The following is a 24,886-nucleotide window of genomic DNA, read 5'->3' on the forward strand; positions in this document are numbered from 1 at the left end:
TAGCCCTCCAGGCTCCTCTGTCCATGGAGTCCTCCAGGCAAGAATACTGGAGTGGGTTGCCATTTCCTTCTCCAAAGGATAAGATTAGATAAATTCGAAAAAGGCCCTGTGCAGGGGCTGTAAAGGTTTGTTTCACCAACCAGTGATAACAAGTATTTGAGAAATAAATAGAAAACTAACCACAGTTAGGTAATTGTTTGATTTGTTTTATTGAACATCACAGGACATAAATTTATAGACATTCTTGATTCATTTGTTAATTAAGGAATAGTTATAGTTATTGTGTTTTTAATATGGTAGATATTATTCTAGGCAATTGTGATAGATTAATGAAAGGAAAAGACAAATAACCTTCCAGTCTCGAAGCTTACATTTAGGGGAAAAGATGGAAGCTATAAACACTAAATGTAATGTCAGGAGTTTCAATTTTACCTTGCATAAAATGGAAACTATAATTGAACCTAGCTTGTAGATTTGTCATAGGATTGAATAAGAAAACATATGTAAAACTCTTGGCAAAGTATGTGTCACATAAAAGGCACTCTAATAATGTTATAAATGATGAAAATGTCAATGGTGACAATCGCTGGACATAATCCATGTTTAAATCTTACCGCTTCGCTGTTTGAGAAATAACGTGAGGGCCTCACTGACATAGCATGAATACTAGCCCTAGGGCATCATCTGTGACAAGTACTAAAGTGAGAAGATAAAACAAGATGTGATGGACATTCAAAGCAATCTAGATGGCTTTTACATAGTACACAAGGGCACACACGCATCAACCAACCCAAATATTTTTGTCAGATTCAAAAACATTCATTATAAATAAAATATATTTCTACTTAGGAGTGTAATTTCTTGCCAGTCTGAGTAGGTATTTATTGAACATTTGAAACATTTGTTAGGCTAATTGGAAAGCTGTGATGATCTTTTGATATTTGGTGTTTATATCTCATTCTGTGAAGTTGTCTGACAGAATCATCTCCTGACTTTTTTAATGACCCATCAATTCCCCTGCAAATTTGAAGATTATAAATGTGAATGAAGTAAGCCTTAAATATCTTATTTTTAATTGCTTAGTAAATGTCAGTTTTCCTTTCTCCTTTTTTCTTTCAAATAGCTATTGTATGAATTGGTGGTGGTAGTGATTTAGTCGCTAACTTGTGTCTGACTCTTGCGACCCACTGGACTCTAGCCTGCCAGGTTCCTCTGTCCTTGGGATTCTCTAGGCAAGACTATTGGAGGGAGTTGACATTTCCTTCTCCAGGGGATCTTCCCAACCGAGGAATCGAACTGGGGTCTCCTGCCTTGTGAGCAGATTCTTTACTGACTGGGCTATGAGGAAAGATTTCCTGTTTTCTTTGCTGCTATTCAAGTTCAGTGATGAATATGATTTGATTCAACTTAATTGCATATTCAAATGTAGAATTATTAAGATACCACATACATACCTATCTTTTAATTGTGAACACATTATTCACTTGTTCTCTAAATTCAAAATCAAAGCTCTTGACCAATTTTGAAGGTTTACATTTTTTTCTTTTTTTTTGTAAAAATCGCTCTGGTTTTGAATGTTTCAGTATAACTCTGTCAACTTTTTTTTTTTTGGTTAGTGATTTTTTTTTTTTTAATCTTTAGTCGTTTGTGATAGTATTATATTCCTTACAGTTGAAATTTAAAATGTTCCTTTGCTTTTCTTGACTTTTCCTTTTAACACATAATTCCTATTAACTAATACATATAACATGAAAAAAATTTAAGGACTCCTTGTAGTCTCTTTCAAGAAGAGAAGGAAATCTGTATCTCTCTTTTTCTCGTTTGTACTTCTTAAGTCTCAAATACTCCATGTCAAGGGAAAAACAAGTGTTTAGGTATTTTATATTCATTTCATAACCTAAAAATTTGGGAGATTGAAATTTTACTGTAGATTCTGTAATTGTGCTTTTGAGGAAATGAATAAAATATGTTGTGCAAAGAAGCTTACAGTTCTATTTTTCTTCATTTTAAAAGAGCCGATCAATCTGAGTGAGACAGAGTTTGGTTAAACAAAACTGAGACTATTTATGTAGGTATGCTCTAAATTGGTCTTTTGGGTCTTATGTGCTTTGAATATTGAAATCATATAACTTATTGAAATGTTCTAGGTAAAAGCTTTTAGTTTTTATTGCTTATTTTCCTGTGAAATAGCTATGTATTTGTAAATATAAGGATTCCAAGGGTGTTAAACACTTCTACAGGTTTGTAGAAGTAAACATAAATCATTAAATGAGGTATTAATTATAAAGCACATAGTGCAGGGTCTGGTACAGTAGGAATTAAGGAACTGTTAGCTGTTACTGTATAATTTTACTTATAAAGGGAATTTTTGATGTTCTATTAAGTAATACAGACATATTATTTTCCAAAACTAGATTCCACAAAAATAAATTATGTATTTACATATGTAATTTATACACTAATGTGTATAGTCTATATATATATACCCAATATATAATATATGTGAAATTGAAATTGATTTTAAAAGCTTTTAAAATATTTTCCTTATAAATGGACACTACTCTAGATTTCAGACCTTTGATTTTCTCATTTATCCTTTCACTTCAGGTGTCCATTGGTGGTTTTTTATTTCAATTAGATCGTTTTTCAATTGGAAATTTTTGAGAAAACCATGAAGTTCACCTAAAGACTGTGTAGTTTATTATAGAGACCTAAGATTTTGTTGGGAATGAAGGAAATATGTCCTTTGGGCTCCTTTCAGTAGTCAGCCAAATGAGCTATAGCCTGATAAAGTTAAAGCATTAGAAATAAAATGTGTTTGTAGCTCCCTAATAGGCAATTAAACTGCAATGATGAACTGAAGGTAATTTATGAAATTAAACACATGAATACACTGTAAAATATATTCTCAGAATAATCAGGCATTGGCTTAACTTGCATCTTGGTGTAGTATTGTTTTAGAAACTCTTGAAGAACAGTTTATATATAGAATCTGGAACAGTGCTGTCCAGTCGAACTTTCTGTGCTATTGGAAATGTTCTCTGTGATATTAAAATTGCCAAATGTGACTGAATAGCTAAATTTTAAATTTTATTTAATTTTCATTAATTTAAATTTAAATAATCACATGGGTTATAGACTCTGTTACTGAACAACACAGATCTAAAGTAATAATAATTTTCCTAGTTATTTCCATCAGTATTGTAATTATTACATTATATGCACTATCACTAAAATATCTATGTAATGTACTAATTCACAAAAATATGTTTTTAAGAATATTTACAGTATTAGACAAAAAGCAATAGTCATGTCATGATTGTTGAACTTAATTTGGAATCAGTTATTTCTCAAAATGTTAGATCACAACTTGAGCCAAAGTAATTTCTTTGATAATATATGTCAATTTTAATGAAGCAAAATAATGCATTTTTATATAACATGTTACAGACTGGATATTTATTCTGAGAGCTAGATTTATTTGTTGAGGTGATTTTAACATATTGGAGATAAACTTGAGGACAGTTACTATAAACACGATCCAAGCACTCAACAAATAGTTGGTAAATTAATGAATTGGCCTATATAGTAAAAAACATTAAAAATGTATTATTGGCTATATTAACCTTTTTCCTAAGGCATCAGAGGACATACAATGAAACCTCAATTTTCAACCCAGGCAGATTCCATTATAGCATCTGTGGTATGTTATAGAAATACTGATATCTTCTCATTAAGCTCATAGATGTCATGTGACTTTTTAAATTTATTGGCGGAAAGATATATCTTTACTCTGGAAAAAAAAGTCATTATATATGGATAATAGAAAGCATTATTTACTATTACTGATATAAAGAATCACATTAGAATGGCATAAACTTTATTTCCAAACATGAGGTAAGATACTCCTGTGATTTTTAAACTTTGAAAAATCTACCAACTGCAAAGCTCCTGAGCTACTGCAGATTGTCTACAACTCTATTTGTTGGGACCAATCACTGTTACAGCTCTAGCAAATAAATGTTGAAACAGACATCTCAAAATGAACTGGAACCAGGAAGCAGAAATGAAGCCCTGGCTAATACATTTTAAAAATAACAAACAAAACATATAGGATACAATCAATACTAAAACTAATTTATAAGACAGACAACATTGGGATACCCACTTCATAAACAATAAAAAAAAAATGCATGCAAACCTTTTTCTTCCTTACAAAGTGAACATAAGATGATATGTACTGTAGCTCATAAAAGTTTGTTGAAAAACAATTTCCCATGGGTCTAACACATTTTTGTAGGTTTTGCAGGCAGATGTACTGACTGACTTTCTTTTTAAATATCTTTTCAAAAATGTTTGCCTGTACAGCAGTCAGTCTATACAGACAGTGATAAGGAAGATGCAGTGTCTTTTTTCATGGCTTATAGCCTTGAAAACTTGAGATATATTCTCCTGCAACAAAGGACAGGCATACCCACTGCTCCTTATAAAAAACTCAAATTGCCTGAGATTATGCGTCTTCTATAATGTAATGAATTGTGTTTGCAGATACTAAACACATCTTTGCATCACCCTGTGGGAATTGAGGCATAGGAAACTGCCTCAAGAAAATACTGATTCACTAGCTACTGCTATCCCTGTGTGGAATGAAGTCCTCTGTCTGTGACCCAGAAATTTGTCTTCTGCCAGCATTCATGAACATGCCTGGTTTACTTATTACTTCACAAGTAGGTTAAAGTCTCAGACATTTCACAGTTCTTTACACAGTTTCATCATTCTTAAAATTTTCTAGGCATCTTAAAATTATAGAAATCTTAATCATTTAAAAGTATGTTTTAAAATTTTAGTCTCTTGTGTGAATTGTCAGAATGTATATTATATACATATATATATATGTATATAATATTCTGTAAGATACCTATGTATAGAAAGTATCCATATATGGACATAATAATATTTATAATTTTCAACAAAAGACTGTCTATATACAAAAATATATACATTTAGTATTTTTTATGACTCTAGCTATATTCTCTCACATAAATATCAATTCAGTGTTAGAGTTTTGTTATAAATGTATAAATCAAAGACAGCAAATAAATTATTAGAATAGCCCCTTCAGTAATATTTGAAAAAAAGGAATGCTGTTTTATTTCTAAAACAGAAGGTACTATTAAGAAAATGCAAATCGCTAGAATGCGAATGACATAAGTATGTCTCAAATACAGTAATTTTTGTCCAAAGTATTTAAATCAACAGTCACAGTGTCCATGGGAAAGATATCTGGACAAGTCTCACAAAGCTACAGTCATGATGTCAGCCAACTTGAATCTCATCTGAGGCTCCTCTTCCCAGCTCAGCATTGCCAGGGTTCAGTTCCTTGGAGCTGTAGAGTTCACACTGGCTTTGACTATGAAGCCAGTTGGTCACACTTCTCACGTGTGACCTGAGAAGTCAGGTCTTTTTTTAAAGGCTCCTTTATCTTTTTTTAAAGGCTTCTCAGATTAGGTCAGGCCCACCAGGATAGGCTTCTTTTATTATCGATGGAAAGACAACTCATTATCAAGCAAATTGCATGATATCCCCTCATATCTGTTTTGAAGATTATTATTATTTCTTGACATAATTGCTATTTTCTTTTCTTTTTTTTCTTAAGTAATAATTAATGGATAAACCAATAGCAGTCTTTTCAATAAAAGTGCAATCTTAAATTACTGAGGTCATTTACAAATAAAAGCTTTAAAATTTAAAACAACATTAAAACAGAAAATGAAATATCTTGACCCACATGGAATTTTTGTTTCTCTTAATGTAAATATTTAGTTTAGAGAGAATATTTAAAAAGTGAAATATCAAATAGAATATTTTTAAAGAATGAAGTGTATCCTCAGTTTCTCATTGATAGTTTAGTAGGGCAATATTCTTTTAAACGGATCCCTGGTGGCTCAGTTGGAAAAGAATCTGCCTGCAATGCAAAATACCTGGGTTCTATCCCTGGGTTGGGAAGTTCCCCTTGAGAAGGAAATGACTACCCATGTCAGTATTCTTGGCTAGAAAATACCATGGACATAGGAACCTGGCGGGCTACAGTCCATGGGGTCACAGAGTCAGACACAACTGAGCTACTAATTCACCAAACCATACTTTTAAAAGGCAAGGTAATCCCAGAAAGCAGCCATCAGTTTTTACTTTTTCAATGAACAAAATGATAAAATGAATTAGTCAGTTTACTGGAGTTACCAATGAAAGCAAACTTAAATATTATAACAAAATTTATAAATGCACACAACTCCATTTTGCAGCAGAGTAATTCTTCATTAACATAAATGCCATATAATTTTCTAGTGCTGACTTCCAACCACTTTATGTGGTCAGAATACCCTAGTCTTAGAATAACTGTATTTTTCCTTCTAAATGCATGAGAAATTGGTAGATAGAATATATGGCTCCTTAATTAGTATGATTTGAGAAACCTAAAGCCACAAAATGTTTTGAGCAGACAGCTTATCCTAAACTTTTGTGTGGGATGTCATTCTTTCTGAATAAGTGATCTGTTAAAATAAAATGTTGTACCAGTTTCTTACAAACCTCAGCTTGCTAGCTGAATAAATTATGTAAAAGGGGTCAGGGTGGTGAGTGCAGGGCACAGCATCAGTGTGGTATGACAGAGAAGTTACAAAAGTGAATGGCCTCTGGCTTAGAAAGTACAGAATGAATTATAACATCCCAGTAGTGAATTTTGAATATCCAGGGAGCAGTGATACTCTCAGGCAGACCTGGAGAAGATCACAGAAATGGACATGACAGGAGTACACCAAAGGATGTAAGAGCAGTGGAAAACAAAAACTGTATTACATTTTACACTTTAGTCTTGGGTCTGCCAAATGTAAAAAAAATAGGGTTCTTTAGTACAAACCCCAGAAATTATCTTGCTCACTTTATTAAAAAAAAAATGATTATGCACTAGCTTACAGAAATAAAGGGAAAGTGAAACACCAAACAGATCTCAAGAAGAGCAGACAAATGGTGGTATCAGAGAACTATGGTAGCAGACCAGCTGTACAATTTGCAAGGCCCAGTGAAAAATAACAAATGGAAGACTCTTTATATAAAAATTAAGATTTTTAACATAGTAATAGCTGAACGTTAAATCAAGTTCAGGCCCCTTCTAAAAACTAGATCCTTTGTAACTGCAGAAGACGCAAGCCCATGAATTTGGCCCTGGGAATCAGGAATGAATGGATAAGCTTCAAGGCTCTACCATTAGAAGATGTTAGCTACTGTGGTTTTCTGTCCCTGTGTTGTGTTGCTCAAGACTTATGTTTCTGGGAACCAGAGTTTGTTTGTAGGCCAAATCACGTGACCATAGGAAGAAGAGATGAGGGGACCTTGTTAGCAATCTCAAGGTTACATGCAATGGGGGAGAGGAGGAACTTTCTCAAAGGACAATAAAGGCATTTGTAGCAAAGAAAGAGGGAGAATTTCTTTATATGCAGAAAAAAATTAATGTGTTCACATAAGAAGAAAAAAGAAAAAAATCCATTCTAACACTGGTATGTCTAATTTCTAACAAGTTGCTCTAAGAATATTACTACTTTATTTATAACAAAGATCCAGTAGCACCTCCTTTGGATCATAGATGCTCAGCTTTAAATAGACCCAAATTATTCACTTCAGTGATTCTAGGAAACTTTTTTTGAAAATTGCTTTCAGGTAAACTTCCCAACATTAATTATTATAGTATAATATTCTACTCTTCTATGAAATGAAGAATAAGATAAAAAGTGTTTTCGATGAAAACAGAAAAAAGGATCATAGAAATTACTTTAAGGTAAGATTAGCTTATATTTCCCAATCATTTATGTATTTATGACCTTTGGAGTCTGGCTTAGTGAGCTCATTGAATTTTTGCCAAGTAACTTTCTCTAAAGAGATCACAGGAGTTAGGACACAGACTCCAGAGTCAAAATTGTTGGACTGAAAGCCCAGTTTTACTATTTACATCCTGTTCAGTTTTTACATCTTAGATACCTCCTCTGTAGATTCTTAACATTATAATTGATGGTTAAAATATCTTACAAGGTGACAATTTAGCATGCAGTTAAGACTGATCATTAAACATTTATTTTTCAGGCAACGAAAAGTAGATATAAAGAGACTTAATACAGTCATTTAGGGAAGATTTGTTTTAGGAATGGAACTTGAACTCTTTCTGAGGAATATTTTTTTTCCCCCTGTTATACTTCCTCAAATGAGTAGTTTTCTCTGGAGAGGAAAGAGCAAAACAGAAGATTTCTTTTATCAGCTCTTCTTTGGTTACGTAAAGAAAACGACTAGGTATTTCCTTTTTCATCCTCATCTGTTTCAAAGACGATTGAACATTGATACCAATCTGTGTGTCTGCTGCTTGTTTAAAAGAGAAACCATCCTTTGCCACAGCACCCACTGTTATCTGGTTTTAAATGTCAAGTACACTTCAGTATAGAAAGAAAGAAACTGAGATAACATTCAAAGAGGAATATATTGGAGACAAAGATAGAGTCCAACAATCTAAGTGTAAGTGTCTTCCAGATGGGAGTTAGGAAAAGATTCATCAACAGAAACCTAAAACATTTTGCAGCTTCTGACTTATCTAACCTTGTGATTTATGGCCAGATTTTATGTTTATATGTGTATGATTGTAGTGTTTGTCTATGTTCATGTCATACTGATGAATAATGGAAAGGTAATTCAGCTACTTTAAACTGAATCATTTAAACCAGTTGAGCCGTGACACTCTGTCTTTATGTCACTCCTTTCAAGGTCTAGCCTCAGATTCTGTTACTAGCCTCAAGGACTTTTTGTTTGTTCCTTGCAACAGATATTTATACCTTGACAGTTCTATGATGTATAATTATGTATAAACGATGCTATATGCTTTTCATTTACAAAAATAATCTAACCTGTTATTTATACCAAGTATAGTGGTTCCGTTTCAGAGAGAAAAAAGATCAACTCATTTTGTCTTTCTTCCCATTCATTGTTAAGTTTGTTATTGTTCGTGAAGAAACTGCATTTTTAGAATCAGCACCATTTGATGGTTCTACATTATGCTTTACTGTCATAATGTTTATTATAATATTTAACATAAAATTTGAATTAAATTCAAATATGGTTTTGATATAGTTTTGTAATTTTAGAAAACTAAGTTTCACAAATCTTATTTCTTAGAATATTAATAGGTATTCTGAGTGCTCAGTAATTGTTGAATGGACAAATGAATGAATGTTTAGAAAATAGTCTTAAATTTAGCAGGATTCTTTACTAGGATTGTTGTTGTTCAGTCACTAAGTCATGTCTAACGCTTTGTGACCCCATGGACTACAGCTCTCCAAGCTTACCTGTCCTTCATTATCTCTCAGAGTTTGTTCATATTCATGTCCATTGAGTCAGTGATGCTGTCTTACCATGTCATCCCCTGCCACCGTCTTCTCCTTTTGCCTTCAGTTTCCCGAACATCAGAGGCTTTTCCAGTGAGTCGGCCACATCAGGTGGCCAAAGTTTTAGAGCTTCAGCTTCAGCACCAGTCCTTCTGATGAATATTCAAGGTTGATTTCCTTTAGGATTGACTGGTTTGATCTCCTTGCTGTCCGAGGGACACCGAAGAGTCTTCTCCAGCACAGCAGCTCAAAAGCATCATTTCTTGGGCTGTCAGTCTCCTTTATGGTCCAACTCTCACATCTATCCATTACTACTGGAAAAACCAGAGCTTTGCCTGTATGTACCTTTGTCGGCAAAGTGATGTCTCTGCCTTATAATATGTGTCTTCTCTGGTGACCCCAACGGTAAAGAATCTGCCTGCAATGCAGGAAACCTGGGTTGAAACCCTGGATCAGGAAGATCCCCCAGAGAAGGGAATGGCTACCTACTCCAGTATTCTTGCCTAGAGAAATCCATGAACAGAGGAGCCTGGTGGGCTACGGTCCATGGGATCACAAAGAATTTGATATGACTGAGTTTACTTTTTCACTAGGTTTGTCATAGTTTTCCTTTGAAGGAGCAAGTGTTTTAATTTTATGACTGCAGCCACCATCAGCAGTGATTTTGGAGCCTAAGAATGTAAAATCTGCCACTGCTTCCACTTTTTCCCCTTCTATTTACCATGAAGAGATGGGTCCAGATGCCATGATCTTAGTTTTTAAAATGTTGAGTTTTAAGCCAGCTTTTTCACTCTTCTCTTTCACCCTTATCAAGAGGCTTTTTAGTTCCTCTTTACTTTCTACCATTAGAGATGTATCATCTGCATATCTGAAGTTGTTGATACTAGAATTATTATTATTCAGTTATTATTATGCTAATAGTAAACAGTAATGTAAATACTAATAGTAAAATTAGTATTATTATGCTAATAGTAAATACTTGAACTTTTTTTGAACATATTTGATCTTTAATATTTTGCTAAAAATAAAGAGCAATTATCCTTTTTAGTGCCCAAATCTATACCTGTGCTTTGTATCACATGGGGCAGTCTGTTGTAGTACTGGATTTGCAGGGCAGCTATGTTCTATTTACTGTGTACTGAAGCTGTAATTGAAACTGACCATCAAGAGGCTGGACTGTGGCCTTGTAACCCATACTGAAAGATAACTCAAAGTTCTCTTAACTGAATTATAATTCAGAATATATTAATCACAATATATTATACCATTGGCTGGGCTTCCTGGTTGTCTCTAGTGGTAAAGAACCTGCCTGCAAATGCAGTAGACAAAAGAGATGTGGGTTTTATCTCTGGGTCAGGAAGATCCCCTGGAGAAGGGCATGGCAATCCATTCCAGTATTCTTGCTTAAAGAATCCTATAGACTGAAGAGTTTGGCAGGCTATAGTCCATTAGATTGTAGAATCAGACATGACTGAAGCAACTTAGCTCACACAGATGTAATATCATAATTTTTGCTATTCTATATCTTAAAAGGTGATATAACAGAATGTAATTACAACTGGTAATCATAGAAAACAATATTTATTTATCAGTACCAGTTCATTAATCTTCAGGTGCTTTCTACTTTTTTCTCAATCTTACTTCAGACGCAAAGTTGTAACTCTTCAATACTCATGATTCCAAAAACCACTTAACTTCTAGAATTAGGGTTTGAGAACAGCTTATTGGCTAGAACCTAATTATGTACTTTTCATTTAATATGAATAATCTTCAAAATAAGTTAGAAACTATACATTGTTTTCTATGTTTTTAAAAATTGCAGTTTCCCTTATTCAAACATTTGTATCTCTACAGTATCTTTATGCTACATAAAACAATTCTCCACAAGAACAAGAATCACTTCTTAGGAGGACCTAGATTTAAACCCAGAAGCCATAAACATTCTTATTCCACTTTTTTCTTGTGCAACTACAGTTAACTTCTGAAAAACACAATTTGCACTATGCTGGTCCATTATAGTTCTTTTTTTCCCCAAATATGTATAGTTGGTCCTGCATATCTGGGATTCAGGCAACCCAAGATGACAATACATTGTCCAAAGTTGGTTGATTCTGGGGATGTGGAAGTGATGAACTTGAAAGACCAACTGTGGAATTTGAGCATACATGGATTTTGATATTTATCCTCAGTCCTTGAACAAATCTCCTGCAGGTACTAAGGGAAAGTGGTACTTGATATGTATATTCATACTCCAAACTTTATTGTTGTTTTAGTTGCTAAGTTGTGTCTGACTCTTTTGCGGCCCCTTGTATTGTAGTCCACCAGGTTCCTCTGTCCATGGGATTTCCCAGGCGAGAGTACTGGAATGAAGTTGCCATTTCCTTCTTCAGGGGATCTTTCTGACCCAGGGATCAAACCCAAGTCTCCTGCATTGACAGGCGGATCCTTTACCACTGAGCCACCAGGGAAGCCCATATTCAAACTGGTTTCTATTATTATTGTTCTTTCTGTCATCGCTGTTGTTTTAATTCTACTTGATATTTTTCTCTTCTTTCTCTATCTACTCTTAATGTACTGACCACTTTGAATAGTTTTGCCTAAGTAAGGCTCCGCTCCAGAGATAAATATGAAAATTGCTCCTTTGGAAATTTAATATGTAAACCTGTCATTTAGTATTAATAAGGTAGACTTCTTAGCACACAAGTTTAGTGTATGTGAAATTGTCATATGTTAATTTGTTCAACAGTGACTTGGCAATATAAAGTTCACCAAGGGAGAGTCTCACCTTATTTGGTGTTATTTTGCCTTCTTTTGAACCAAAAGGAAGAGAATTTAGTGCAGCCTGAGGTAACTGCAAGTATTGGAGAGGAGATCCTGGGAGAGAAGGTGCGCTAATACAGGCTTAAAGAATACATATAAATTAGCCACATTATATCAAAACTCATATACATTCTGGGGAGGAGGAGAATTATGGGGAAAATTACGGCCAGTGAGTGTGATAAGATATATCTAACCTATTCTGCTATTGCACTACATGTTTTGTTTGTCTTGCAAAGGCTAGCAAGACAACAATATGACACAGTGGGCTGGCGATACACCCCTGGAATTCATTTGTTTAAAATAAGTCAGGTGATTTTTATGTATGTGTGAGTTTGTCAAGATATTTGGAAATCTTTGATTTTGTGTAATATGAAAAATCTTATTTTTATAGTTGAAATTGAGTAAACCATCACAATGCCTTTGGTTACCTCAAGAATGGAATCGGGAAATAGCTTGATAAGTTTGATGTAGGTTTTACTAATCTTTCCTAAACTGATAAAGTTTTGAGTCTCTAAACTCAGAGTCAGTATCTCCAACTGTTTTAGCTTTGAAAAGTGTTGGACTTTTACAGTTTCCTTACTGCTATGAATTATCCAGTAATATTAGGTATTGCCTTTATGTCAAGTTACAGTGCAATAATTGATTTTCTGTTTGGAAAAACTACTTCCTAGGTTATATTTTCATAGCGGACACTTATTACACTTAGATTTCCAATCCTGAATGTTTTGAAAGGTAATAGAAAATTCTTTTAAAACTATGTGGATTGTATAACTTTTAGCATATCTTCAGTGCTATATATTACATTACAGTTTTTATTTTAATAGACCCTTGGTGCTATAAATGTAAAAAAATGCATTTTATAATGCAAGTTGAAGAAATTCTATAGTTTTGTTTTTTAAAAAGTTTCTGATGTACTGCAAAATTATTGTAAGCAAGTATACAGTTATATATTTTTTATAAATGTTCTTATATGTTATATCTACAAAGCCATTATATGTTCTCTTTCAGTGGTCATAATTTTGCATACAGGTTCTTAAAATGATAACATCAAGTTTTAAATATACTATATGATAATGAAATAGGATACATTTATGGTGGTAGTTTGGTTCTGCAAGATTAATCAAATTCTCTACATGATGTGGATCTGAAGCAAAACCTTGGTACTTTTGCAACTTATTACCCTGATATTTAAGGGAAAAGGGAAGGCAGAAAGTAGCATTGGGAAACATTTATTTTCAAAAACACAATTTACATCTCTAAAAGTGATGCTTCTCATCTTATTAATTCTGTTATCCTATAAATATAACATTCTTATTGTTGAAAATGATTTAAAAAAAAGAGTTTCATAGTAAGGCAAGTCATTAGAGCTTGAGTTTATGACTTTAAAAGATTATTTTTTTAAAAGCAAATATAAAATAATAAATTACTCTGTGTACTTTTTCACTAAAAGATACGTCAAATTAATTACAATATATAAAGTATACCTAATGTTTGTGTGTGGTTAGTCGCTCAGTCCAGGCTCCTCTGTCCATGGATTTCTCCAGTCAAGAATACTGGAGTGGGTTGCCGTGCCCTCCTTCAGGGGATCTTCTCAACCCAGAGACTGAACCCAGGTCTCCCTCATTGCAGGAGGTTTCTTTACCTACTGAGTCACAAGGGAAGCCCAAGAATACTGGAGTGAGTAGCCTATCCCTTCTCCAGGAGATCTGGACTCAGGAATCAAACCAGGATTTCCTACATTGCAGGTGGATTCTTTACCAGCTGAGCTACCAGGGGAGCCCATAGATAACTACAAAATATATATCATAGATAACTATAAAGTATGCCTTGTGTCTAAAATAATAATTATAGAATATTGTCACCAATCAAGACATTAACCAGACTAAAATAATATAGCAAAACTCCCACTTTTAAATGATTTTCACCATTATAAATGAACTGGAAACAATTTAGTAACAATATCAGTCAGTAAAGTTCAGTCGCTCAGTCGTGTCCGACTCTTTGCAACCCCATGAATCACAGCACACCAGGCCTCCCTGTCCATCACCATCTCCTGGAGTTCATTCAAACTCACGTGCATCAAGTTGGTGATGCTATCCAACCATCTCATCCTCTGTCATTCCCTTTTTCTCCTGCCCCCAATCCCTCCCAGCATCAGGGTCTTTCCCAATGAGTCAACTCTTCCCATGAGGTGGCCAAAGTATTGGAGTTTCAGCTTTAGCATCATTCCTTCCAAAGAACACCCAGGGCTAATCTCCTTTAGAATGGACTGGTTGGATCTCCTTGCAGTCCATGGGACTCTCAACACCACGGTTCAAAAGCATCAATTCTTCGGCGCTCAGCATTCTTCACAGTCCAACTCTCACATCCATACATGACCACTGCAAAAACCATAGCCCTGACTAGATGGGCCTTTGTTGGCAAAGTAATGTCTCTGCTTTTGAATATGCTATCTAGGTTGGTCATAACTTCCCTTCCGAGGAGTAAGCGTCTTTTAATTTCATGGCTGCAATCACCATCTGCAGTGATTTTGGAGCCCTCAAAAATACTCCAGTAGAATTAACAATTTAAAAAAGTTCTTTGATATCATATTAAGATAATTATTACTCAGAGATAAGATTTTATTTGACTTTAACTTGTTTTTCTTCTATAGTTCAACAGTTTCCAAATAAAATCACTTCCATGGAGTGGTAGATGAGAGGCTGGTAAATTTTTCCTGACCCCCAGAATAGAGAAATATAAAATAAGGAAAATGTTGAATATTGGAGTCTGTAAATATATCAGAGAATTGATGCCGACTCAATTGGAAAAGACTCTGATGCTGGGAAAAATTGAAGGCAAAAGGAGAAGCGGGTGGCAGAGGATGAGATGTTTGGATAGCATCACCAGCTCAATGGACATGAGTTTGAGCAAACTCTGGGAGATAGTGAAAGACAAGGAAGCCTGATGTGCTACAGTCCATGTGGTTGCAAATTATCAGATACAACTTAGCTACTAAACAACAAGGATATGATGAATTACCTGGAAGACTAGAGAAAAAGAATTTAAGTTAAAAAATTGATTGATATCTGTTAGCGGAAGATCAACCGGTTTGTGAGATTTTCTAAGTTGAGAATCGCTTTTTACAGTATCAGGGGACAATAAATAAAAATTTGATCTTTATCTGTATAAAGTGTTTTTGACAATTCTGTGCCATCAACTTTTTGACAGCTTGAGTGCTCTGTGAAAGAAAGTCAATTACACTATTAATTCAATCATAGCATGATTAAAATGTAGAATATCTACAATTAAATGAATACTTGAAAAGTAAAAACTATATACATGTGCACAAGCAGATTTTGGTATATATGTATGCATGTACATGGGATTTTAGAAATGTTTTACATATTTATTTATTTTTACTTTTGACTGTACTGGGTCTTCATTGCTGCATGGGTGCTACTCTCTAGTTTGCAGTATGCTGGCTTCTCATTGCAGTGGCTTCTCTTGTTGCAGAGTGTGGGTTCTAGGGTGCATGGGCTTAGTTGCCTGGAAGCATGTGGAATCTTTCTGGACTAGGGATCAAACCCATGTCCCATGCATGATTCTTCATCACCAGACCACCAGGGAAGTCCTGCACGTGGCATTTATTAAATACTAATTTGAGTCACTCTTTGCTGAACTTCATTGCACTTTATTCTACATTCATTAATTCTGATTCTTTTTCTTACTGAAATGATCTTTAAACCATATCTTAAATGACAAATGAAAATAAAAGTAGAGAATGGGAGGGAGAAAAGTTACTGAACAAGGACAATCAAATCAGTCATTTCTTTTTATTATTAAACTACTTTCAAAGTTTGTATGAACAGATTTGTACTCATAATATACCTACTTTCTTGAAAATTTTGGAAAAGGAAATTCTAACTGTTCAGAGGAGTAGGGTTCCTTACTATTTAATCTTATTCCATTAAATTGTAAGCTAATATTTTACTATTCCATCTTCGTGAAAATAACTAAATAGATAAATACAAGAATATTTTAAATTTGAACCATATGATGCAATATGAAGAAAAAAGCATTGGACCAGAAGTCAGGAGACTGAAATTCTACACCTTCTAACTGTGTGACACTTACAAAATTCATCTAGGTTTGAGCTCCCTATATATTAAATAAGAATTTAGAAGGCAATGGCACCCCACTCCAGTACTCTTGCCTGGAAAATCCCATGGACGGAGGAGCCTGGTAGGCTTAAGTCCATGGGGTCGCTAAGAGTCAGATACGACTGAGCGACTTCCCTTTCACTTTTCACTTTCATGCATTGGAGAAGAACATGGCAACCCACTCCAATGTTCTTGCCTGGAGAATCCCAGGGACGGGGGAGCCTGGGGGGCTGCTGTCTATGGGGTCGCACAGAGTCGGACATGACTGAAGTGACTTAGCAGCCACAGCAAATAGATCTATAATGCTTTTTTAGTACTAAATTTGATTATTCTTTTGATTTGAGTATTGGATACGATTGTGCAAGGTTTTGTAGATATATTACTGAACAAGAAAAATAAGCACTATTCCTAACCCTAGCCCCAAATATAGCCATTAAACAAATATTTGCACAATGAATTATATTATCCTACTGTTATTTCTAGGTTTATGTTCTTATTGACATATTTTCTTTAGTAGTAATAATAGAATGCTTTCAGCTTCAAGACAAAAACTTAATTCAGAGTTCATTAAACAGTCAAAAAAGGTTATTTTGTCAAACAAGAAATCTAAAGATAGTGAGTCTCCAGTATTGATTAATTCAGAGGAATAATGACATTATATGGAGGCGGATTTACTCAGTTTTTTATGATTTGATTTTCCCACAGCCAAGTTTCTTCCTATTTGCAGGGTACACCTATAGTTTCTAGCAATACATCAAGTCAAAACAATGGCGGTCTCCTTCCCATTTCTCTTCTACCCAGAGAGAAAACATTTCCTTGAAGACTTCCACTAGACTCCTATCATTTCTTGGAGCTATAGGAAAGCCAGCATTTGAACAAATTAGGGTGTTTTAGGGGGCTTCCCCGGAGAAGGCAATGGCACCCCACTCCAGTACTCTTGCCTGGAAAATCCCATGGATGGAGGAGCCTGGTAGGCTTCAGTCCATGGGGTCGCTAAGAGTCAGATACGACTGAGCGACTTCACTTTCACTTTTCACTTTCATGCTTTGGAGAAGGAAATGGCAACCCACTCCAGTGTTCTTACCTGGAGAATCCCAGGGACGGGGGAGCCTGTTGGGCTGCCGTCTATGGGGTCACACAGAGTCAGACACGACTGAAGTGACTTAGCAGCAGCAGGGGGCTTCCCTGGTGGCTCAGATGGTAAAGAACCCACTTGCAGTGCAGGAGACTCAGTTTTGATCCCTGGGTCAGGAAGATCCCCTGGAGAAAGAAATGGCAACCCACTCCAGTATTCTTGCCTGGAGTATCCCACGGACGGAAGAGCCTAGCAGGCTATAGTGCATGGGGTCACAAAAAGTCAGACACGACTGAAGTGACTTAGCCTACAGGGAGTTTTTTTGTTTTTATGTTTGCTTTTGTTTTAAAGAGGCAGGATGGAAGTATGAATGCATATGAGGCAGACAGCCAACAATGTCTGTTATGATAACTTTTCATTTCTCTGATAAGACTAAGCATTATGTCCTCTCTTTTAAGACTTGGAACATATTTATCATAGCTTCTTAAAATCCTTGTTTGCTAATTCCAATATGTGGGTCATGTGTATGTGTTCAGTCGCATCTGACTCTGCGATCCCATTGACAGTAACCTACCATGCTCCTCTGTCCATGGAATTTTCCAAGCAAGAATACTGGAGCAGGTTTCCATTTCCTACTCCAGGCAATCTTCCTGACCCAGGGATCGAACCTATGTCTCTTGAATCTCCTGCATTGGAAGGCAGATACACTACTGTGCCACCTGTTAAGCCCAATATATGGGTCATCTCAGAGGATCAACAAGACTTTTTCTGCTTCTTTGTGTGTCTATTCATTTGAATATTTGCCATGCATTGTGAATGGTATAGTTTTGAGAGTATGCATTTTGTTGTCTTCCTTTAGAGAAAGAAGAGTGTTCTAGCAGACAGTTAATTTATAAGTAGACCAGATTGATTTTTTGAGTTTTTTTTTTTTTTTTTAAGTTTGGAACTCTCATGTCTCCCAGCACTGTGAATATTCTACGTCATTGGCAAATGCTGTCCTGTGTCTTCATAGGCATTAAAACTGCAACTTCTGCTTTTACAGATTGCATCCAAGTTCAACACCCCGAAACCATCACAGTGTCAATTTGTATAATTTTGCTCTTTGGCACTTGGACATTTTTCTCTTTCCCTCCTGCACTATATGTTTAAAAATAAATGGGGTTATACTTTATCCAGTATTTCTCTGTATTCAGAACAGGAGGCAGAGTATAGGACAGTTTAGTCCAATGTGTTCCCAGAGGTCTCCTCAAATTAATTTTATTAACTACATCTGTGACAAGTGCAACAAAGGAAGGCATAGCATAGAAAAGAGGAACCTGTGTGTCTTTGAAGTAGAGGGGTGTGGGTACCAAATACAAAGATTTCCCTGAAGAAGTGATGTATTTTAAGGCAAGATGTGAAGGTTGGTAAGCAACACTTTATCATACATATGCAAAGTTTCTGAGGCAGGATAGAGCTTGGCACATTTCAGGGCAAAAGCTTTATCATTTAAAACTTACAGACTGAGAAAAGCCCATACATCTCAATTTGACCTTATCTAAATGTTGCTTAATTTTCAGTCATAAAGACTTGGTTGTCCTTTAGAAGCAACAAGGCAAATAAAAATATTACTGAGCAAATCTACCAAAGATTCATGAATTTGATGTAGACAGGGTGACGTGTGTATGGATGTGCTCAGTGGAGATTACATTGTGTTTGTTTTCTGTTTGCAGTACTTAGGGTGGTTAATGAATCACTGTATCAGGCCTCAGTGTCTTACCCTTGTGTGTGTGTGTGTGAAGTTAGGGACCATCTTTTTTATATAAAACACATTTCTTCAGTTTTCTGAAACAATAATAATTCAGAGTATTGGCAGACAGAGAGCTACATATGCCAAAGTGCATGAATTGCATTATCTCATGAGCCTTACTAATGCAGGAATAGGAGAGCCCCTGAACCTTACTCTACCCTGCTGGTCTTATCATGGATTGTCTGTGCTAGAGGAAACTATGACTTCATATTAGAGTCCTTTCTCCTTTTCTTATCAGTTACAGGGGTGGATTCTTTTGAGGTGAATATTCCCAGAAATACATGGGTATTTTTGGCACAATCATAGTCTGTTGTTAAAAACCTTGGTTTTCAAAATATTTAATTATTGTAAACCCCAGGCACCAATCAATCAGAAATCCAATGACTGTGGATGGCTCTGTTGGCCTGTGCAGCTGAGTAGCAGCCCTGCTTAACAGTCTGTTTCACCAACTGCCTCAACCTAGTGAAGGATGCTTTTGATTACTGTGGTATTACAGCTCACTATTTGTCATGTTGAAACAAAGCATTTCAAAATAAATTGATGTGCTTTTCATATGGGGAGGAATATTAGTTGTTATTTTTTTGGTGTCAATTACTAAGCAGTTAATAATCATGGTGAACCTCTTGAGGTCAGTGACAGAATCCTCTTAATCTCAAATCATCAATCACCCTTGCTCTGCTAGACACAATGTGGATGTCTTCTGTAATTGTGAAACGATGCCATTGGTCTCCCTCTTGTTGAAATTCAAGAAAGATCCAAAGTTTCAAGTAGAAAACAAATGGCTACTTTTCTCTTCTAAGTACACTTCTGCATATAGCCCATTCTTAACTATCTGAAATAGCAGTGATCCGTAGATATATAAACATTAAACTGTAATCCTCAGATCCTCAGTAATTTCCTGAAATTGAACACATAGAATTTTACACAGGTGTGGTTTCTAAAAATTTTGGTTTCAGAAGGTTTAGTCTCTGAATGGGTGGTTTCAGTCTTTATTGATGTTTACAGCATGATTGAACACAGAGGTTCAAAGAAACAGCAATCTAATTAAAAGGAATTATAAAACTGTTATTTTAATTATTGTATTTTAAGAGTGGTGGGGAATTTGGCACCATGGGTGGTGGTCCTGCAATACATAACAATTCACCTTCCAGAAAATTTTCTGTGTACAAATGAGAGTTATATGCATAAATGATTACAAAGAATTACGTTTTATTAACTTTATTATTGCATTCATTTATTCAAATTCAATAATACAGTTATTTACTGAGTCAGCCTAATATGAGTCAGACACCAGATGAGTTCACAACTTAAAACCTGATAAATCTTTGAAAATTCTGTGATAACTAAAATAGTATTATTATACACACTGTGACTTCTCATTTTTATATTTTATTTTACTCTTATTGTTCTAAGACACTAAAATAAAATTTTTAAAAAGTTAAGAATGATTGTATATTTTACTCCAAGTTGTATGTAATTAAGTGAATCAGTCATATCACTTAATTTATTTTAAAAGTGAAAACGTAAGTGATTCTTTGTAGTTACAGGTATTTTTTTTTTTTTTTCTTTTTGTTCACTTGTTTGTTTTTCACATGAGATGAGGAATCTTGTAGGGACTTAGAGCTCGAGTGCATTGCTTGCATCCACATCTCAGCTCTGCCCCTTGTTTGCTGTGTTGCCATCAGCCATGTACTTTAATATGAGTCTCTTTGAGACTCAAATCCCTCAACTGTGAGGTAAGGATTATAATACCTCAAAGAGTTGTATGAGTACTAAATGGTTTAGCATATATGAAGTCCTTACAGCGCTACCTGAGGTACATTAAGTATTATGTATATGTGTGTGTGTGTGTATACACATGGACATCACCAGATGGTCAACACCAAAATCAGATTGATTATATTCTTTGCAGCTAAACATGGAGAAGCTCTATACAGTCAGCAAAAACAAGACCAGGAACTGACTGTGGCTCAGATCATGAACTCCTTTTTGCCAAATTCAGAGTAAATTGAAGAAAGTAGGGAAAACCCCTAGTTCAGGTATGACCTAAATCAAATCCCTTATGATTATACAGTGGAAGTGAGAAATAGATTTAAGGGACTAGATCTGATAGATAGAGTGCCTGATGAACTATGGACCAAGGTTCTTGACATTGTACAGGAAACAGGGATCAAGACCATCTCCATGGAAAAGAAGTGCAAAAGAGCAAAATGGCTGTCTGGGGAGGCCTTACAAATAGCTATGAAAAGAAGAGAAGTGAAAAGCAAAGGAGAGAAGGAAAGATATTAGCATCTGAATGCAGAGTTCCCAAGAATAGTAAGGAGAGATAAGAAAGCCTTCCGCAGTGATCAATGAAAAGAAGTAAAGGGAAACAACAGAATGGGAAAGAGTAGAGATCTCTTCAAGAAAATTAGAGATACCAAGGGAACATTTCATGCAAAGATGGGCTTGATAAAGGACACAAATGGTATGGGCCTAACAGAAGCAAAAGATATTAAGAAGAGGTGACAAGAATACACGGAAGAACTGTACAAAAAAAGAGCTTCACGACCCAGATAATCACTCACCTAGAGCCAGACATCCTGGTATGTGAAGTCAAGTGGGCCTTAGAAAGCATCATGACAAACAAAGCTAGTGAGGGTGATGGAATTCCAGTTAAGCTATTTGAAATCCTGGAAGATGATGTTGTGAAAGTGTTGCACTCAATATGCCAGCAAATTTGGAAAACTCATCAGTGGCCACAGGACTGGAAAAGACCAGTTTTCATTCTAATCCCAAAGAAAGGCAACACCAAAGAATGCACAAATTCCTGCACAATTGCACTCATCTCACATGCTAGTAAAGTAATGCTCAAAATTCTCCAAGCCAGGCTTCAGCAATACATGAACTGTGAACTTCCAGATGTTCAAGCTGGTTTTAGAAAAGGCAGAGGAACCAAAGATCGAATTGCCAACATCCTCTGGATCATGGAAAAAGCAAGAAAGTTCCAGAAAAACATCTGTTTCTGCTTTATTGACTATGCCAAAGCCTTTGGCTGTGTGGATCACAATAAACTGTGGAAAATTCTGAAAGAGATGCGAATACCAGACCATCTGACCTGCCTCTTGAGAAACCTATATGCAGGTCAGGAAGCAACAGTTAGAACTGGACATGGAACAACATACTGGTTCCAAATGGGAAAAGGAGTACGTCAAGGTTGTATACTGTCACCCTGCCTATTTAACTTATATGCAGAGTACATCACACGAAATGCCAGGCTGAATGAAGCACAAGCTGGAATCAAGATTGATGCCGGGAGAACTATGAATAACCTCAGATATGCAGATGACACCACCCTTATGGCAGAAAGTGAACAGGAACTAAAAAGCCTCTTGATGAAAGTGAAAGAGGAGAGTGAAAAAAGTTGGCTTAAAGCTCAACATTCATCAAACGAAGATCATGGCATCTGGTCCCATCACTTCATGGGAAATGGATGGGCAAACAGTGGAAACAGTGTGAGACTTTATTTTGGGGGGCTCCAAAATCACTGCAGATGGTGATTGCAGCCATGAAATTAAAACATGCTTACCCCTTGGAAGGAATGTTATGACCAACCTAGATAGCATATTAAAAAGAAGAGATATTACTTTTAAACAAAGGTCCGTCTAGTCAAGGCTATTGTTTTTCCAATAGTTATGTATGGATGTGAGAGTTGGACTGTGAATAAAGCTGAGCACTGAAGAGTTGATGCTTTTGAACTGTGGTGTTGGAGAAGACTCTCGCGAGTCCCGTGGACTGCGAGGGGATCCAACCAGTCCATCCTAAAGGAGATCAGTCCTGGGTGTTCTTTGGAAGGAATGATGCTGAGACTGAAACTCCAATACTTTGGCCACCTCATGTGAAAAGTTGACTCATTGGAAAAGACCCTGATGCTGGGAGGGTTTAGGGGCAGGAGGAGAAGGGGACGACAGAGGATGAGATGGCTGGATGGCATCACCAACTTGATGCACATGAGTTTGAGTGAACTCCGGGAGTTGGTGATAGACAGTGAGGCCTGGCATGCTGTGAATCATGGGGTCGCAAAGAGTGGGACACAACTGAGCGACTGAACTGACTTAACTGATTGACACACACATATATTAGGGCTTCCCTGGTGGCTAGTAAGAAAAGTCCTATATATACATTATATGGCTAGTAGGAAAACAGTCTTATCCTGCTTAGGTACTTAGGTTGATTCACCTCAGGTCAACTTTTTTTTTGGTGCAATCTGCAGTACTGTGGGTTCTTAGTTTTCCCAGATCAGGGGTCAAACTCATGCCCCCTGTATTGGAATCTGGGAGTCTTAACCACTGAATGGCCAGGGAAGTTTCTCAGGTGTTAAATAGCCTGAGAATAGTTCTCAGGTATTTAAATTTGAGAAATTCTCTGGGCCTGTTTCTCGCATGAAAAATGAACATACTATGTTTAACTCTTGGTCTTGTTCAGCATTTGAATAAATTAACACACATGCAGTGGTTTGCACAGTACTTGGCCTACTGTCAATCCTTAAAAAATGTTAGCTATGACTACTTATTATTTCATTGTAAACATAAAGATGGGATAGTAATTAATATCTTACCATTTGAAATGACAATTGTGATTAATGAATATACCTATAAAGACAAATAAACAATTGTGTGATCCAAAAATGTGTTTTCTTTACTGATTATCCAATGTTTTATAAATTGAATAATCACATTTGCATAAATTAACCAAGGAAATTCTGTTTTATTTGCACCTTTACCTGATCTTAGTGGCAAGCTCCAAGGCAACTCTGTTTTTTCAATTTAGGTTGCCAAGTGACCTTGTCATTTACTTCAGTGAATAATATACATAAAAGCTATTGAAACTGAGCAAAAGTCCTAAACTAATGTTTCATAAATTTCCTGAGCTATGAGTTTAATTATCATTATTGTGTAGGTTCCTTGGTTCTAATGAATGGAAATAAATTTAGACAAACTCATTAAAAATGACCATTGTCATAAACTCCTCCCTTCATATATTTTTATATCTGCCTCTTAAACACATGTGAAAAACTGTTAATCTTAATATCTTTTCTTTATACACACCTTTAATTAAAGCGTGTGAAAGTATTTTTGAAATGCATAATTTTAAAATAATTGTTGATTAGGAGAAGGCAATGGCAACCCACTCCAGTACTCTTGCCTGGAAAATCCCATGGACGGAGGAGCCTCGTAGGCTGCAGTCCATGGGGTCGCTAAGAGTCGGACATGACTGAGCGACTTCACTTTCACTTTTCACTTTCATGCATTGCAGAAGGAAATGGCAACCCACTCCAGTGTTCTTGCCTGGAGAATCCCAGGGATGAGGGAGCCTCGTAGGCTACTGTCTATGGGGTCGTACAGAGTCGGACACGACTGAAGTTATTTAGCAGCAGCAGCAGCAGCAGCTAGTAGTACAAAATATAGTTTTCCACATATTACTGTACTAAATATTTAATGATTATTTGATAAGCATGCTCATTACATAGGGAGTTATACACCTTATATTTACTTCACTATTTTCACATAAAATCTTATGCATACTAGTCTTTCTTAATCCACAAAATGGCTTAATACACAATTGATTGATTTAGTAATTTAAAACAATAATTACCAAAGGT

General features: G+C 35.7%; 1 protein-coding gene across 38 annotated transcripts in view; it reads left to right on the forward strand.

The window, feature by feature from the left end:
* The window catches only part of CCSER1 (coiled-coil serine rich protein 1), a 1,487,998-nt gene that overhangs the window by 504,052 nt on the left and 959,060 nt on the right, over positions 1–24,886 (forward strand). The window lies entirely within an intron of this gene.

This window comes from Bos grunniens, chromosome 6, assembly GCF_055505025.1.
Source record: "Bos grunniens cultivar Pamir isolate PY7600 chromosome 6, Bosgru_T2T1.0, whole genome shotgun sequence".
NCBI classification, from domain to species: Eukaryota; Metazoa; Chordata; class Mammalia; order Artiodactyla; family Bovidae; genus Bos; species Bos grunniens.